This window comes from Ictidomys tridecemlineatus, chromosome 1, assembly GCF_052094955.1.
Source record: "Ictidomys tridecemlineatus isolate mIctTri1 chromosome 1, mIctTri1.hap1, whole genome shotgun sequence".
Lineage (NCBI taxonomy): Eukaryota > Metazoa > Chordata > Mammalia > Rodentia > Sciuridae > Ictidomys > Ictidomys tridecemlineatus.
In genome coordinates, this window is record NC_135477.1 from 232,918,797 (window position 1) to 232,939,481 (window position 20,685).

General features: G+C 30.8%; 1 protein-coding gene across 4 annotated transcripts in view; it reads right to left on the bottom strand.

Annotated features, from left to right (window-relative positions):
- Nucleotides 1-20,685, bottom strand: part of Cdh12 (cadherin 12) — a 939,290-nt gene that overhangs the window by 604,945 nt on the left and 313,660 nt on the right. The gene's annotated exons all lie outside the window — the stretch shown is intronic.

A 20,685-nucleotide genomic window follows, 5' to 3' on the forward strand; every position in this document is an offset into this window, starting at 1 on the left:
CCCACAGCTATCATTGAATGCGAAATGCCAAAAAAGTAACATCTGAACTGGAGGTAACATATCTGTTATAATCCCTGTAGCATAGGACACTTAGACACCCACCATCACAGATGGCATTGGTTACAACTTAAGAAGCTACATAGACACTATATGAAATTGACCACCTGGAATTTAAAGCAATATATCACATTGAAGGGACAGTATGAGACACACTGCCAGGAGAAAATCATTATGAAAGCCACCCTGTAGTAGAAGCAACTGAGCTATCAGATGCACAAGTATCAATGTAGGGACATAAAGAATCATGAAGAAACAAGGTAACATGATACTTTCAAAGGACTTGCAAGTCTCTAGCAACAGATTGCAAAGAAAAGAAAATTGATCAACTCATGGATATATAATTCAGAATGATTTTAAGAAAATAGACATAAGAGAATATAGATGGGATAATTCAATGAAATCAGAATACAATTGCTGATATTAATAAGAAATCCAGGAAAGAAATTGAAATCATTAAAAAGAACATAAAAATTGGAGTTGAAAATAAAACTCAGTAAAAGAAATAAAAGAAAAAGTTGAGAGCTTCAACCACAGAATAGGAAGAAGGGATTTCTAAGTTTAAAGATAGCTCATCTGAAATAATCTTTCAGAAAAACTATAAAAACAATAACAAAGTAACAAGGAAAGCTTTCACAAACTCTGAGGCAACATTTGCATTACAGGTGTGGCAGAAGAGGAAGAGAAGGAAAATGTCATACAAAATGAAATAGTGGACAAAAATTTGCAAATTGTGGGAAATAAAATGACTAACATGTCTAGGAAGTTCAGGTTCAATGCCTCAAAAAACAAACAAAAAATCAAAAAAAGTTCTTCTCAGAGGCATAATATTGTTAACTGTCAAAAGTACAAGATAAAAAGAAAAAATAAATAAACAAGGCAGGGTTTTTAGCTCAGTGATAGAGTATTTGCCTAGCACAAGTGAACACATGAGGTACTGGATTTGATCCTCAGCATCACATAAACAAATAAATAAATAAAATAAAAGTATTGTGTCCATGTATAACTAAAAAAAATTAAAAAGAACAAAACACAAAACAATAACAACAACAAAAACAGCAATTAACATATAGGGAATTTGCATAAGACTAGCAGTGAATCTTTTAGCAGAATTTTTATAGGCCAGAAGAAAATGGTTGATATATTCAAAATCCTAAATGAAAGCATAAAAACAAAAAAAAATAGACACCCAATATTACTATTCATAGCAAAGCTTTTCTTCAGGAATGAAAGACATAATGACTTTTCAAGACAAGCAAAAACTGAGGGAATTTATTATCAGTACATAGTCCTTGCCACAAAAGCTCAAGGGAGTATTACATTAGAAGTGAAAGTTGATAACTACTGTCAAAGATATGCACAAAAATACCAAACTCACTGTCAGAGAATAAACACAAAAGAAAAAAAAAAGAAGACAAACAATCATCAATGCACAAAACCATTCAACCACAAATATGAACAAGAAGACAGGAAGAAAGTGGAAAGGGTACACTGTTTTTTTGTCAATGTTAGTAGTGACCAAAAAATAAATAAATAAATAAGCAAAGAAGAGTGCTATGTCTGTATGTATTGGTAGTCATCTTGAATTGAAATATTAAATTCCCAATTTAAAGTAAAAAACTTATTGAATGGATAAAACAACAACAACAACAACATTCAATGATATTCTGCTTCCAATAAATTCACTTTATTAGAAAACAAAGAAACTAAAAGTGAGGGTATGCAAAAAATTACAAGACAAACAGAAACTCAAAGTATACGGATATATCAATAGTTACATCAGGTGAAACAGACATTAAGTCAAAATAAAATTTGGAGGAATGACTTTCAATCAAGCAAGAGAATAATATCTACAAAAAAAAAAAAAACCTACAAAACACTGAGGAAATAAACATGAGGTCAAACACAGGACAAAAGTAATATATCCCAAGCTTATGGATAAGAAGTATTAATGTTTGTTAAAGTGCATACTGCCCAATGTGTCTACAGATTTAATGTAATTTTTATCAAAATAACAATGACCTTATTCACAGAACTGGGTGGAGGGGGGCATTTCTAAAATATTTACAGGATTAAACAAAAATATCCTAAATTGTCTAAGCAATCATGAACAGAAAATACAAAACTGGAGGCATATATAACACCTGACTTCAAAATATACTACAAAGCTATAGTAACCAAAACAGAATGGGATTAACATAAAATAAACACAGGCCTATATAATAGATTGGAGAACCAAAAAATAAACCCATGTTCTTAGTCCACTTATTTTAACAAAGGCATCAAGAACATATATCGGGCTGGGATTGTGGCTCAGCGGTAGAGCACTCACTCGCTTAGCAAAAGCAGGCCCCGGGTTTGATTCTCAGCACCACATAAAAATAAAGGCATTGTGTTGTGTCCATCTACCAAAAAAAAAAAAAAAAAAAAAAGTCCTCTCTCTCTCTCTCTCTCTCTCTCTCTCTCTCTCTTTCTCTCTCTCTCTTTAAAAAACAAAGAACATACATCGCAGAAAAGAAAGTCTCTTTGAAAAATGATGCAGGAGAAACTGGACATTCACATGCATAAGAAAGAAACTATATCTCTATCTTAGGCCTTATAAAATATCAACTCAAAATGGATCACAGACTTAAATGGAATTACATCAAAACAAATTCTTCTGTACATCAAAGGAAAAGGATCAACAGAGTGAAGAGATGACACAGAGAATGGGAGAAAATATTTGCCAAATATGTATCTAAAAATGGAGTAATTTCCAGAATGCTTAAGAAGCTCAAATACCTCAAGAGAAAAACAAAACCAAAATTAAATAATCTAATCAAAAGTGACCTTAATGGACATTTTTCAAAAGACATTTACTCAAATGGCCAAAGAGTATATAGAAAAGTACTCTATATCACAACCACCAGGAAAAGCAAATGAAAGGACTCATGATCTCACTCCATTTAGAATGGTGATTATCAGAAAGAAAAAATAGCATGTGCTGGTGAGGATATAAAGAAGGGTAACTATCATACACTTCTGGTGGAAATGCTTTCCAGTTTGGAAACCAGTATGGCTGTTTCTCCAAAGTCTAGAAATGGAACTGCCATATGGTCCAGCATATGCATTACTAGGTATATTTCCAAAGGAACTAAAGTCAGTATGTTGAAGAGACGTCTGTACTCCGAATTTATTGTAGAGCTCTTCATTATTGCCAAGATAGAGAATTAACCCAGGTTTCCATCAATGAATGAATGGATAAAGAAAATGTAAGATAAATATACAATAAAATATTATTTACCCATAAAACGAATAAAATTCTTTAATTGCAGCAACATGGATGGAACTAAACAACATTATTGTTAAGCAAAATAATTTGGGCACAAAAAACCAAATACTGCATATTTTCACATATATTTAGAGGCTGACAATTAGATCTCAAAGAAGTAGAGAATAGAATCAGAGTTACCAAAGAGAAGAAGAAGAGCTGTTGATTAGCAAGTACCAAAGGTACAATTGAATATGATGGATAATGTCTGATATACAGTAAGATAATTATACTGAGAGCACTAACTAAATTTTTCAAAATAGCTAGTAGATCAGAATGTAACCAACACAAACAAATTATATATGTATGAGGTAAAAGAAAGGCCAAGAACCTTATATATGCACATTTTGTACATATATAAGGAACCGTCACAATATAAACCAAAAATATATTCAATTGATGTGCATCAATCTTAGAAAAGGGAACAAGTACATGTTTCTCCAAGTAACAAAAATTGACGTTATGCTTTTTACATTTCACATACACATATTTCACATATACAATGTGCTCTTCTAGATATTTTAATATTTTATTAGTTTACAGCTAATAAAATATTTCAGTAACACTATATACCCAAAATTAATATATATTGAATGTGAGGCAAAACACTGTTTCCATTTAGCTCTTTCTTTTTATTTACTTCCATTATAATTAATTATGCTTCCCACTCATTTCAACTTACTATAAAAACCCTATATGAGAGAAAACATTTCTTTTTCTTCTTACTTATTAAAACCTGCTCTCTTTCATGTACCTTGAATGAGTATATTTATTTAATAGCACTATTAAAATGTTGGTGTGGCTTTAATGAGATCATTAACTTTATTGCTATAATCATTATATGAAGTTAAACTATACCATCAGCAATACAATTAGTGTTCAATTGGTACAGGTGTCTCTCAGAATTTTCTGAGTATAACGTACACCCCTCTAAGTGAAAAATTAATTATATAACACTCATTTTTTTCTATTAAAATTATAACACATAATCAGGTTATACAGGATACTTTCAGATTTACCAAACTTTCACTTGTTTGCTTTGTTACATTTATATAATAAAATTTATATTATATATTTAGATCATTATTATTATAATCAAATAGCATTATATACTTATTAAAATGCAAAAATATGGACTGGGATTGTGGCTCAGTAGTGGAGCACTCATCTAGAACATGCAAGGCCCTGGTTCGATCCTCAACACCCCATAAAAATAAATAAAATAGTCTAACTACAACTAAAAAATAAATATTAAAAAAATGCACAAAATATGATTTTGATTGTGTATCATAAATTTTATACAATAAATTGAAATTATCACATTTAAACATTAAAATATTGTCTCTCTTTATTCAAATAGTAAGTAAAGAGCTCAATATTATATTAGTCAAGCTACTCTGTTATTGTGAAACCAAAGTAGAATAAAATCAGTGCAAATACTAATGAGCCTTTAATGGAGTTTGTTCATACTTTTTGAATGAATAGATGAGACTCATGTGACTTTGATACTTATAGAAACAGGAAATTACTTGCTGTAAGATAGCAATACAGAGGGTAGAGCAGTTAAATCCAGGAATAGACACACACTGTCAAAGCATGTGTGATATATATTTATAGAGAGAGAGATATGGATATAGATATATGTCCACATGTTGGAGGGAAGCTGGAAGTGGGCTTCCTGTACAAAGCCTGTGAGAAAAAGAGACTTTCCATCTGTTAATACAGAAATAGAGATGCCCTTTGACCCAGGAATGTGTTATGGAGGCAAGACGCTTACCTCAGGCCATGGGTAGGAAAAAAGTAACTGAAGAAATACCAGACACTATTTACCATGGCAAAATCTGAATTTCAGGAAACAGCTATGTTAAAATTGAACCAGAACAAATAAAATTCACTATACCCTTGACAAACTAAAAAATAAAATCCAACCATAGAAATGGGTCTAAATACACACTTGCAAATCTCCAAAAGAAGACAACAAATATGTAATAACAAATGCCATCCTTAAGTACAACTATACCGAACCAGTAAAAGTGAAGGAAAAAATCAAGACAATATATGCTAAAGATAAACCCTTTAAGTACAATAAAGCACATGAAGAAACCTATTGATAGGGTGACCATCAAAGTGGAAAACCCAATTCATTCCATTTAAATAGTTTTAATTTAGTTAACCCGAAAACTAAGGTAGTATTTTGAAAATCATGGCTGAAATTCATGATCAAAAATTTGTGTCATTAAAAATGGCAAGAGAACAACATATAATTAAATGAAGAAACAATATAAAGAATAAAACAACTATGATTCCAGTAAAGGAACAGGAAAGGTCCACAAATGTGTAATTTACAAAAAGATAATGTACAATTATGCATAGACATTAAGAAAAATATTTAATAAAATCCAACCATAGAAATGTGTCTAAATACACACTTGCAAATCTCCTAAAGAAGACAATGAATATGTGATAACAAGTTCAAACTAAAATAATAAAATAAACATGAACTAAAATAATGAGTAATACCTTTCACACAAACCTGATTAAAATATGTTAAAATAATTCTGGCAACAATAAATTATAAGTGAATATTTTTCTAACTGTGTGTGTATTTGTATAAAATTGAACAATGCTTTTTAATAAGATACTGGTAATGTTCACACAAAACACTAAATCTATGATTAACTTATTAAATTTTTTGAAAGCCTAAATATTAAAAAGCATGTAAAGTGGAAAATATTGTCTAAATTCAAATGCTTCACTATACATATAATATATCATGCAGGGTTAAGGTACATAAACAGTCTTCATACACAGATTATGGTCTAGATTAGAAAAAAGCATATGAGGAAAATATAAAATAAAACCTAATACTAGACAAATGCTAAGGATTAGTTGCTCATTTGTTGAACACATTATCAACTGAAGGAGTTGATAAATCAATAAAAAAGAGAAAGAATGATAGTGTTTGGGAAATGTAGGAAGGCACAAATAAAATTTTAAGTGTGTCTGGATAAAATTGTTCCAAAGCAAAGTATTCATATTATAAATCATTAAATTGAGCTATTCACTGTTATGTTAATAAATTAATTTGCTAAATTTATAAAGTGTTATGTATCACCTTCATAGTAGGTTTGAAAGGTAGGTAATATTTAATAATAAAGAGAGTTTTAAAAAGCTATTCAGAATTCATTCTCTTTCATTCATACACTACTCACAGACAGATGGTGACAAAAACCTTTTCTTTCCAAAAGTTTCTAATCAAAAAACCTGATTTACAAAATGTCCCTCTAAGCTCTAATACTCTGGAATCTCTTGGATCTCTAAGTTCAGTATTAAGTTCTATCTAGTTTGCCTGTCATATATCTTTTCTAAATAATGGGTGGAATTTTATATATTATTTGTATTCTCTGGAAAACTAGCATCTATACTGCATCAGAGTGTATTGGGTATGAAGTGAAAATCAAGCAAATGTTTGTCAACTAAAAACTAAATATTCCTTTTGTCAGTTTGCTAAGTCTGCCATAACAAAGTACCACAAATGAGTCATCTTAAACAAGAGAAATTTATTGTCTAGCAATTCAGGACAATAAAAGTCTAAAACAAAGTTTTTGAGATGATTGATCCTTTCTGAGGACTGGGGAGAAATGTGCTCCTGGTCTGTCCCTGAATCACAGAGGGCTATCTTTCCTCTATGTTTTAAAATCATCTTCTCTCTTTGCATGAAAATGTCTAAATTCCCTTATTTTATAAGTGTATGACCAAGCTTGCATTGGTGCCTACCCCAAAGACCTCACTGAACTCATTATTTCAGTAGATAATTTCTGTACTTCCAATAAGGTCATATTCTAAAGTACTAGCATTATAAGACTTCAGTGTGTGAGTTTGGATGATAGAGTATACTTTAATCCATAAGAGAGTCAAGAGGAAATATTTTTGCAGTACTGGCTACATTTAATTTTATTAATAATTACTAGGTATATATATCATTGTTTTCTTTCTAAAGTTTCTTCTTTCTACTCTAATGATAGAATCATATTCTAAAGGTGACTTTGGGACCAAGTACGAAACATTTTCATTGATAGGAATCATGAAAATCCTTACTGTGCAATCTCACAAAGAAATTTCTAATTTATTTCCGCCAGAACTTCAGAGTTGGGGTAATTCTGCAAAGCCCTTCAGTCTTTTTCTTTTTCCCATTTGACATAGACAAGTGATTTTGTGTATTTTTCTTTTCTTTATTAATTTTTTGTATTTTTCCTTTTGAGGAAAGAACAGAAACCCTTAAGACAAGAGAATGAAAACTGCTGGGTTAACCCAGCCAGAGGTGAACAGATCAAAGACAAGCTATGGTATGGGAATCTTTTCTCATGATGAATAATGGATGAGCAATGGAGAAAACAATCTTCTGTTTCTCAGAACCTCATAAAAATAAGTAAATGTGTCCATCTATAACCATATATATATAATGACAGGGAATAAAGCTAGTTCTAATTTTATTAATTACAAAATTTTACACAAAAAGCCCTCATATTTTGGATGTATATCCTTAGTTTTAAAAAGGAATTAATTCTAATATGAATACATATATCATAGAACAACCTCAATTAATATTTATGGGGATTTTATTTACATAAATTTCTAAGGTTTATTAATGATAAATATGGCAGAAAGTAAATTGATGTACCTATGTATAAATTGAAAATCTGACTGATATTTTTCTGTATCCGTCTCTGTGCATCTCCTTCTAAATAACCTCAAAAAAGTCAAACTGGAATTCATTTCCAATATAGGTTTAAAATTTATATGTTTGAATAAAAGAAAATAAATGCTATGAAATATAGAAAATTTGTGTTCCCCAAACGAACACAACTATGAAACAATGAAGTTCTGTTCCAAAGTTTATCTTCTCAAATTGTACAGATTAATACTTATTCATATTTAGGCCACTTAATCAAAAACTTAGTAAGAAGGAATCCAAAGTTATCACTGATATTGCAGAGAATTATTTATTTTGTTTTGTGAACATTTCCAGAGAAATGGAGGAGATGCTACTGATGATTACCTGGTTGGAGGATGGAGTGGTTACAGTTTGGTAAAAAATTAAGGAACCACGAGTGCAGCAAGGTGCCCTTATGGATTAGCTGAGGGGTATCTTTGGAAGTGTCGTTGTCCCATACCTGGACACATGGACGGGGGAAGAAGAAACTTGACACAAAGTCCAATCAAGGAACCACTGAAAAAATTAGGTGGACATGGATGATTCTTATCAGGGTGGATAATAAAGAATAAAGAGGTAAACTCAGTTGGAGTTTTGAAGAAGATCCATAGCTTAATGGTCAAATAAAAATAGGTAGTTATAGAAAACTACCATGAGAAATGCCATAGGTGATTGAAGACATTTGAACACAATGATAGTAAATAAAAATGCTAGGGAGGGAATTAATGTGATAGAGTTACAATGACAAACAGTGATTATTTCCATTGTGACACTGACAACAAGTGGATACATATGACCAAATTAACAAAACTTTGCATGATGAAATTAAGATGGTTTGTAATTCATCAGACTATTAATGCTACATACAGATAAATCTGTGGGTATTAACATCACAGAGGGAGTGTCCTCCATTGTCTTTGTTGTACATATTCACTATCACAGATACTCTGACATACACAGGACTCAGGCAATACTACAAACCATTAATTATATGGCTAATGAAGCAAAAGGGAAGCTGATGAATCAGGCTCACAAATAATTCAATATATAATCTAATCTCCAACCTGGGCAAATAAACCATTACAACAGCCTGTAAGTCCATGTTAGATGCAGGAAGTCCTGTCTCCAACACCAAAAAACCCAGGAAGCAGATTCTGGACAGGTTGGATTGAGCGTGTTTGAACACCTAGTAAACACTTCGTCTTGAATCCTGGAATTCATTCCCTCTCCACAAAAGTTAAAGCCAGAGATGATTTTGGGCATGGACAGAGACTCTCCGACATAAATCTACAAGTCAACTTTTCCAAATGTCTGTAAAATCTTATTGTATTTTCACTTAACCGATATGGCCTTGAAAGAATTAACTTACTTATACTATTTTATATTATTAGAATATTTCTTGAGAAAATATTTTGTATGTTTTAGAAATGAAAACACATGTAGTGTTATTTTATCATACAATAAAAGAAAAATAATGAACCCATTACTAGAAAAAAAATTTAATATATTCTCTGTGGAACTATAGTTTAAGTATAAATGTTTAAGTATAAATGAAAGTGCTTAAAAGGATAAGTGGAAATAAAGAATATTGACCACAGTAATAGAAACCATATTTCCCAGTGGAAAGGATGCATAGATACTATATGAAATGTCAAAGATATGTTTTATATTTGTTAACAGACTCACTAAGTCAAATTGAAATGCAGGTGAGGTGAAACATTTTATGTATAAAAATAATGATAACTACAATAAAATATCACTAGAATTCTTTCTTTTAAACTTTTTCATTCAATTTTTCCCAAATCCTTTTATTCCAAAACTAACAAATCACATTTTAATCTTTAAAGATATCTATTCTTGTTAAATGTTATTACTTTTAAATACTAGAAGCTGTATTAGCTGTGATTTACCTGGCCTTCCAAAAATAAGATTTTATAATCACTCAAAACTTCTTAGAGAATATATTTTCTTCTGAACCACCAATATATTAATAAAAAAGTAATGCAAAAACTGACTTCCATCTAAATGGTAAATCCTTAGCTAGTATATTTTATGAAAAAATTTAAGCATTCACCTGTATAATTGCTTTCCCAATTATGACTCCCTTCATATAACTATTTTATTTATCTATCCTCACAGAAATTTGAGCTAAAATGAGGTTGACATTATGTATTTAGCAGTGTGACTATCAGCTATCTACTTAACCTGCTTGGCAATATTAATTATTTTCATTAACTATGATATTAGTATTCATGTGATTTTGTACTTATATGAATGGATTGGCAGTACATGCATACCCAAGGCTGAAAAAGTGTAGTCTTATAGAAAATACTTGAACTTTATAATGTCTTTAAGAATAAAACTAAGTGGGATGGTTTACTATTCATTCAATGGTACACATTATTCTTACTATGGTACAGTTAAATTGGATTTAAGAAAATATTAATCTAAATTTACTATAAAATCTACATTAAAAGAGAGTTATTGGCTTCATCATTCTATAAAATAGTCAATGAGGATGCTTTCCTTTTTCCTCTGAAATATATCATTAACACTGTTATTTCACTGTTACCTGTGAAATCTATCCCCTACTGCTGATAACCACACTGGATTATACAAATGATGCAATGATGACATTAAATTGACAATAAATGATAGATACATTATAAGTGTAATCAATGTATTTAGTTGTACAAAATGCCACACAAAGGTGACAATATTTTAGTATATTGATATATTGACATAACTATTTTTAAATTTAAAATTAAATATCTTCATCAAAATTATGTGTAATATTTACTTAATACTTCCCATATAGGCATATTGCACTGGATAATTAGAATTTTAGAGTATATCATGGATACACTGATATACTGATTTACAGTAATTCCCAAACAAAAAATTACTAATAAAATATTTACTGATTTAGGACTTGGGAAGTTAGTATACATCAGGATATTGAGGTAGAGTGAGGTGTGAGGTGTTATCAAAAATTGGCCCCAAGGCCCCATGGCCTTTTCCCTTGTACCCGGAGAATTATTAGGCTTTATCAACATATCTCAACTGTTTTATACATACATACATATATGTAAATACACCCACATTGTAGAGGCATTTATAATTCTGCTAGATAAATGCATGCTTCAGAACAAAATAGCAAGAAACCAGGAAAAAAAAAAAACTCATGGGCTGGAAGAACTCAGAGGGTTTCAATATTTACCTACTATGGATACTGGAATTGGTGCTTCAAGTTTACATAAACGTTTCTTATTTTAATTCACATTCACAAACCTGTTATTTTGTATTTAGTAAGTTTATTTTATTTGTAGATAGACATAGTACCTTTATTTAATTTATTTTTTTAATGTGGTTCTGAGAATCAAACCCAGTGCCTCACATACACTAGGCAAGCGCTCTACCACTGAGCTATACCCCCCATTCTCACAAACCTGTTCTTGTGAGAAAACTTAGCTCTCCGACAATGGTAAAAGTTAATAAAATTTCCCACTACTAGTTGTGTCTATTTTGGTTTTCTAAATAGAATCACATTATGTTAAATATGAAAAGGCACTTATAATCCAAGTAGTAAATTTTACTCAAATCATATTCCATTGTTTTACAATGACTTTGTCATGTGTTTCTTAAGCTGAAGGAGTTTAAAACAAACTTTATTTTTAATTTTTGAAGGTTACAAAGGGAAAACTAAAATTTTCATTGGCATTTATGCTTTAGTTGCTCAGGTTCAGAAATAGTTTCCAATTAGTTCATTTTTGAAATTAAATGACCTAAAACCATTTAGTAAATACTCATTAGCTGATTGATACCTGAACATCACCTGAAAGACAAACATGTTAAGATAGAGCAGCTAAAATTGAGCTCCTTCTGCCAAAGTATTCAAATCAATAATGTTAAGATAACATATGTTATAATGGCAAGTGGACTGACTTCTTTCCTCAGAGCTCAAAAGACTTGCTTTGCCTTTCATTATCTACTAACTAGAGAGATGTAATTGACAGGAAGAAGAAAGCCCCATTTTTGTCAATCACAGATTTAAAAGCACAAAGTGCATCATTTACTAACATAACTAAATCTTATATCTCATAAATCCTGACCTGATTGTTATTTTTCTTTCCCTTTTCCTAAAAATTATAATGGACAGATACTATCATTTAGATAATTTCAAAACATCTTTTTTATTTTAATTGAAGAATGAAAATGTGAGAAAAGGCTTTCTATCATTCCTTATCTCAAAAAATGAAATTAAACCCAATTAACTATATTAATATTTCAAAGTATTCTAGCATGTTTATGTTTTAGGTTCTTGTTATCCATCCAGTGATTTAGAGGGCATTATCTATGCACATGGAAAAAAAAAAAAACAACCCACAAACACAATAGATTCAAATTCCAAATATTAGGATCTACGGAATGATTTGTTCCCTGGTACTAGTGAGGATTATTTATAGTGAACATTTCTTGTTTCAAATAAGACTTCCGAAGATAATAAAATGAATTCTAAACATAATCTTCACAGCTTGCCTTATGATTTATTTTTCCTTATTATTTTAGTGACTGGTCATATTTGTCCACCAACTCTGCCAATTTTAAAGCAAAATTGGGCCATAATTAAACAATATTTTTCAAAATATATGCTCTTTTTCCTCCCTCACTTTTCAAATTTATATACTTGTATATTGTTTCCCTTCATATAATAAAAATAAATCTGGTTCCTTTAATCTTTGTATTCTCAGTTGCAATTTCTGGCATGCTATAAAAAATATTTGTCTAACATGTTCTAATAAAAAATAAAAAAAATTATCCAACTGTTACTAAGTGCCAGTTACTATGCTGATTACTTCACATAAAATAGTAATATAGTCTCTGAACAGACGGAGCTGATAGTTCAGAGGAAAAAAGCAGGCACTAAGGCAGCCACAGCCTCTCTGGGGAAAGGACATTTATCTTGGAATTTGCAGGTTGGGAGCGTTTACCATTGTATTTCCTCAAACTGACACCTAGAACAGAGGCTTCTTAGAGGTATCTAAAAGTTTACTGGGTTAATTGTAACCATGTAATACAGAATCTAAATAGTTACCTGGTGAAAACTGAATGAAATAAGCCTTCTGTAAGAAATCAAAAGTCACATTTCAATAAAAATTAAAATGTTTCCTTATAATATACAAAGGATTGATATTTGGAATGAGTACAAACCTGTTTACTTAGGCATTTTTGTGGTTTATTATTTATGTTCCCTGCTCTCCATGTAATTAATAAAGGAGTAAAACACATTTATTATGCAAAATCAAAATCCCAAACATAGTAAACATTTAATCCAACATGATTTATCCTGAATATTCTCAGAAAGATTACTAAGTCTTCTATGACCTTATTTTTCAAGTAGCAGAAAATTAAAAGTCCAGCTTTCTCTAAAAAGTGAAGTAACAATTTTATTTCATCAGTACCAGAAAGTTTGTTAAATGGTAGAACTTTGAATCACCAGCAAAAATTCTGTATTGACTTTATTTTTTCGATATTTTTGTTCAGACTTCTATATTTTGTACACAAAATAATGCAAGCAAAAATCTATATTTTGAAATGATTTTGCTATTTGTTACCTTGCTAAGTTAGTTTAATGACATATTTTCTTTGAAAGCAAACTTTTTTTTCTTTTTTCCAGACTTTACCAGATGTACTAAGTACATTAAAAAATATTTTAGTTCAATTTTGTAATTATTGTCCAAAGTGTACAATTTTAAACCTAACATAAATATAAGCTTTTCATATAAAACATTTTTCAAATGTGCTGTTCATCATTAGGACTGCTGTCAGTTGTTCCATTGCTAGTGCCCATGTGTCACTTTAGACGGACAGGAATAGGAACCCTAGAAATTATAATACAGATCTGAGAGCATTTTTAATTCTTCATCATAATCTCAATCTGGGTTATCAACATTCAAAAAATGGGCATAAATTCTTCTGAAATGGAATGTTATAGTAAAAGAAAGAAATGCAATAAATTTCCAATAAGAAATCACTTATAATGTATTTACTTATTTTTTGTTGTTGTTTTTGAGCTGTATTGTAAGTATAACATTCACATTGGATTTTTTTTATTTGTACTTCTAACTTGTTTTTATCAATCAAGATAAAGTTTGTTATTTAGTCTTTATTTATTTTTCATTATTATTAAAATAAAAACTATCTTGTTATGACTTTTATAGTAGTATTTTCTGTTCTGTTCAGGTTTGGTCATTATTTTCAGTCTGTTTAAATTCACTGATTGTCAAAATTAAGATGCAAATCAAAACCACAATTTTAATTCATCTCATGCCTGTTAGGATTGCATTGCACTGTCAAATAAAACAAAAGAAGATAACAAATATTGGCAAGGATGAGGACAAATGGCTATACTTGCACAGTGTTGTTAAGAATGGAAAATGGCAGAGGCACTATGGATAAGAGTATGAAGGTTTCTCCAAAAATTAAAAATAGAACTAACATGTGATAGAGTAACCGCCCTTATGGGCATATAGTACATTCAAAATAATGAAAATTGGGATATAGAAGAGAAATCTACAGTCCCATATTGACTGCAGCATTATCCAAAAAAGCCAAGACAGAAACAAATATGCATTGACAGATGAATGGATTGAAAAACTAACACACACACACACACACACACACACACATACACACACAGGCTTTATATATGCATTCAGTGATATTTAGTCTTAAAAAAATGGAAATTCAGTCATTTGCAACAATACAGATAAATTTGGAGAATATTATACTAGGTGAAAGAAGCCAGTCACAGAAAGGCAAATAGTGCAAATTGAACTTACATGAAGTACTTAAAATTGTTGAACTTAAAAATGAAGAAAGGAGGATTATGGTAGACTGGGCCTGGTAGATGGTCTTCAGTTATTATTCAATAATAAGCTGTCTTCAATGTATACAACGTGTGTGCAAGATGAGTAACTTCTAAAGATCTGTTGAATGTACACTGCCTATAATTAACAATGCTGAATTCATACTAAGAAACTTTGTTATGAGAGTAGATCTCATGTTGAGTCTTTGTCACAAAGAGCATGTGGATACCTTCAGAGTGAGGGGCATGCTACTTATCCAATTGCGCACATAAACATGTGTATTTTTGTAATCAATTATGAATCAATAAAGCTCTAAAGTAAATAAATAAATATGAATCATGAACCAAGACAGATAATCAATGAAGCCTACACATACTATACTCTTATCCATAGTGCCTCTGCCATTTTCCATTCTTAACAACATTATTTCATAAATAATTATTACCTATTAAAACCTTGATTTCTGTTGAGATAGTGACTCCTTCAGGAAAAAAAAAAATGTGATTCTGCAATCTTTGTAATGTTTTGAACAACCAAAAAATAAATAAATAAATAATTAAAAAAAAAATCTAAAATGAGAAAGTAACAGAAAATACTAACATTATATCTCTTTTACTAGTCTTTCCTATTTCAGATGAGGAAATCTAATTCAGAAAAAAAAACAGAAACTTTGATTCATATACCAGAGCACTTTGTCATGGATTCTCTGAAGTCAGTAATATCTCTGCAGAATCCATGAAGTACCTTACAATGTGAAGTACCTCACATGCTACCTGGCTGTTTGCTCCTCTGGCTCTATCTTGTTTAAATGTATCATAAAAAATTTTTCTGTTTAACTCAAAAGGCATTATGCCTTTTTACATGTCTTTATAGGTAACAACCCTAGAAAAATACCAGAGGAACACATTCATGAATGCAAATAAAATATTTTATACTTATCATTCATGTAAATACATCAATATTTTCCTTATAAAATAAATAGTAAAAACTAATTTCTATATTCCAGTATATTTTTCAATGAAGCCCAGTTTAGGCAAATTTTTATCTCAATATCTTAATACATAGTGTATATATATATATATATATATATATATAAAATATTTAATGCTATCAACATAAAAGAGATTTTTTTCAATTTGTCCCTTATAAAGGTATTAAAGCATTTACCCCTGAATATACCTTCTATTCTCTCTTTGTTCCCTATTATATGTTAGTCCTATATGCCATCATCAAATTTCTATGAAGGTAATAAATATGATTGTGTCAGGGATTTTCCCAATAAATACTATTCACCTTGTAAGATGATGAATTGATATATGTCCATCGTAAAATGTCCAAACTAATGTAGTCAATTCATCCATATGGCCAGAGTGTTCTTTCAGTGATGGACACCCTTTGACAATTTAATGCTTCATTTGCTTAGCTGGTACTTCATTCAACTTTCTTAAAAAAATTATCTAGTGACTTTCATAAAGTATCCAGGAAGACACATGTATTCACCTTCCACTCTTACACTTCTTGTTATGTTGAAAATATAAAGTATTTGTAAACTTAGTTTGGAAAATGAATGCAGGTTTATAAGGAAAACATTCTGAAAATTGTAACTATGTATTGGGATTGTGTATGTTAATATTGTTGCTATGGTAAGTCAGTTCTTCAAATATGGGAATAGATGAACAAAGAAATGAGGACAGTAGTATAGCCTCAAGTTTTAAAAAATCTAATTAGATACATAAAGCTTAGATAAATATTAGAAGTCGTAATAGACACAAACATATTCATCATTCTTTCAATAACCACTTACTGAACATCCACACTGGGATAGGAGCTGTTCTAGATATTGGGGGTACAGCAGCAGATATAGATTCTGATGTCATACAGGTTTTTTTTTCATAGTGTTACAATATATATAAAACAAAGCAAAGACACAAAGCCATGTAAGCTAATAGATGGTGACTGGGCTTGTTACTCTGAGACTATGGCAGTATAAGAGATCTGTAATGAGGAAATGCAGAAGCAGATATCAGATACAGCAAAGGGATAAGCTCTGGAAACATTTGCAGAGGGAATGGATATTCAGAACATTTGGGTAGACTTGAACTTTACCTGTTTGGTATCAGGCAGGATACTGCATTTAGTCTCTGACGTCCTATCAACAGTTGTTTTGCTGAAATCAAGATTCCACAGGGAGAACTTAAAATCAGATTGACCTTATGAATTCTATTTGAAAATACTAAATTCAAGGTAGGAAACTGGGGAATTATATACAGTAAACCCAAGTCTCGATGTATTTGGGTCTAAACTATCTCACACAAGAACACTTCTTTATGTTATGATCTGTTTGAGACATGAAAGGATAGTAAAAGCAAAATTATTATGTGTACAATAGACACTATATATGAAAGGACAGATGTTGAAAATGAACTTGGACTACTATGTACTTTATTTGTTGAAACCTGAGAAGGCTTTCATAGAGTAAAAGTGAACTTGTTGTTTTCTTTTTTTTTTTTAACATAGTATGCAGACTTAATTAACAAGGAGATGCCAGAACACCCAAGGGACAGAAGATAAAGAAATATTAACATTTTTTTTTATCCAGATATACCTAGCTCACATGAGGTTCACAAGAATTAGTACGAATTCTAGCAATTGTTCACAGTTCATTAATTTATTCATTCTAATTAAGTCTGAGTATGTCCCTAATTTTCTATCTACATGGAAATATTGTATTACATTCATTAAAAATCTTTGGATACATATACTTAAAAATCTGAAGGATATTAGGGGAAATAAAATTTTCCTGTCTCACTATTTTAGAAAATATACAAGTTTACATTTTCAGAAAGAAGACAGATTTTGATATATTTTATCTAGAGGCTATTTCAATAAAAAATACCCAAGATGAAAGTGGTTTGTGACATCATAATTTCTCAATTGTTTTTCATCTTTAGAGAATACTTGCATACACTGTGAAAGCAAAATTTTTTAAAATGCATCTTTCCTCTATTCTTACACTATTTTTCTAATGATGTATAGAGCTAAATCATTCAGATTTTCTCTAGGAATAATTCACATTAAATTAAATTTAGACTACTATTTTTTTTTTTTGCAGTTTTTTCTTTCATTTCTCTTTCTGGTGTCTTTGTTCATAAGTTTAAAATGTAGTTTAAATTAAATTTTACCTCAATTCATCTCTTCACATAAATGTAGTAAACATTTAAAGCATGTAATAAATCATTTTTGGTTTTTTGGTAGAAAACAGAAGAAGACACTTTTAGCAACAAGAGAAAAATTATTCACAGCCAAATAATGGTGTTAAAAGCTACCTTTCCATTTTCTTCGTTTATTCAATATCTGTAACAGTTTTGGTGAGAAATGCTTAGTTAAGATGATATAAGTGCAACAGAAATAAATGGTCCAAGAGTAGCTATAGTGTTCAAGCACACCTAGTGAGAAACTTGTGGGGTATCCTGCAGAGTGTCTAGGAAGAGGACAATACAAGTGAATGGGAGTCCATCATGGCTGGCTTCACATAGCTGTTGCTCCATCTGCCCTGAACCTCTAGTCATCCAGTTTGACCCCTTCAGTTACCCTATTCACTCCTTTGTCTTGATCTCCCTCTTCATATTGTCAACATGCTTTCTGCTCCGAACATAGTTTTAATTCTAGTACCTGAAATGGTGACCTCTCTTCTACATTAGTTCTTACAGGACATGGTGACCTTGAAAAATTATCACTTGTTAAGCACTATTATCACTTTATTGTTTCTCCATTAAGAGTTTACATGTTCCCTCCCAATTTTGTCATAATATAACCAATGCTTCAGATAGAAATGGACTTTACATTTCATGATAGGCAAATAAATGAGAATTGGTAACTAATAATTATGACCAATAACTCTTATGGGGGCAGATTTGAAAAAGCTTACCTAAAACTGGACTTGGATATTATAGATAATTACAATAACACACAATTATGAGTTGCACAGCAAGGTGGCCATTATCTCCAATTATTACCACATCTACAACTTGAAATTCAGAGAGGCCAAGTGTCTGTAAGGGTATCCTGACATAACTTTGATATAAAAAATTATCATGTCTGGAAAAATCACAAATGTGTCTGATTAACATTAGATTCATACTTTGGAAAATATGCATATTTTTGAGCAAAGCAGCAAAACAAGAAAGGATATTGGTTGCTACAGTGTATAGTGGACAGTGATGAGAAATATGAGTCATGTAATTTATACAATCACATAGACTGACAGTGCATGTTAGAAAAATAACAGGGATAAATTGAATCCTACAGAGAAAATTGCTGTAACTTAGAAGCCAGATGAAAGAAAATAAAATTTGAGGACACAGAAAGCCACAAATACAAGATATAGAATAAATGTATAAAATGTAAAGCAAAACAAAAACTAAATCAGAGCAAAATATAAAGCTGATTCTAGGAGTTGTGGATATTTATGTCTTGGTGATAATTTGACATGAAAATAGTAGATCATTGACAAGTAGCCAAAAAATCAGGTCCTGCATTGAAAAAAGCAAAACATGACTTCCCCAAATCAAAGCTTCCAAAACTAAACACCTACATTTGTTAATGTATCTACACATATACAGGCAAATATCTCACAATGGCATGGTACATTATGTGAGTATCTGAGTACAGATTTAATATTGGCATAAAATCCTGGATACTAAACATTAACTTTTAATAAAATTCTATGTTTGCCTAGAATCATAAATCCATCATATTTATTTCATATATGAGGCATGACTGATAATATAAATGTCAATTGGCTTCAATAACTTATTTTGATACAACATTCATCACAGTAAATTATTAAGGGCAGAAGAAAATTTATGTAATGTATTCTGGAATCATGAGTGGTGTAACTCAGAGGAAAGTTCCTTGAAACAATGAAACATACAACTGTAGTGTTCTGATCTAATATGATTTGACACACCTGGTACAGAAAAGTACAGAAACAGACAAGCTAAGTAAGTTTTCAAACAAAAGCCGACTATATTCTTTGTCTGCTCTTCCTTTGTTATTTTAAATTATGCAGCAAAAGTGACTTAACAGTATAAATAATAAATAAATGGCCTTTCATGGCTAAAGTAGTATAAAATTAAAAAGAAACATGTAATCCATGGGAGCCAATTAACCTTACCAATATTAATATGTTTTCTTTCAATGTGGTGACAGTAAATGTTTATGCATGTATAGATATAAATAAATTTATATAAATTTAAAATTAATTATAATCTTAAAGAAACCCAAATGAATGCAGTTTTTTTTAACTATGCATTTTATTTACATATGTCGATATATTTTCACTTGGGGGTCTTACTGGCCCAGTAGGGACTGCACCTCACAGGGCTAACTAATTGGGACAGCAAAGAATTCCCTGTGAGTAAAAATTTCTTAAAAAAAAAAACAATCAATGCAGAGCCCATACCCTCAACTTTTTTCTTTACTGGGTCAAAGCTCCAGGTCACCATCTATCATCCAAAGCAGACAACAGAGTAAAGTCCCGATGTTCCCAGACAGAACCTGTCAAAATTACTAAAACCCACATATCCTTCCTAATCAGTTCCTCCTGCATAACCCATAACCACAAAGGTTTCTATGAGGGCTCTTTGGCCACATTTTCTCCTGGCTCCCTCTGTCCCCTATCAATCCCAGAGCTTGCCCATTGGCCCATGTGGTGTGATGTGTCACGTGTGTAT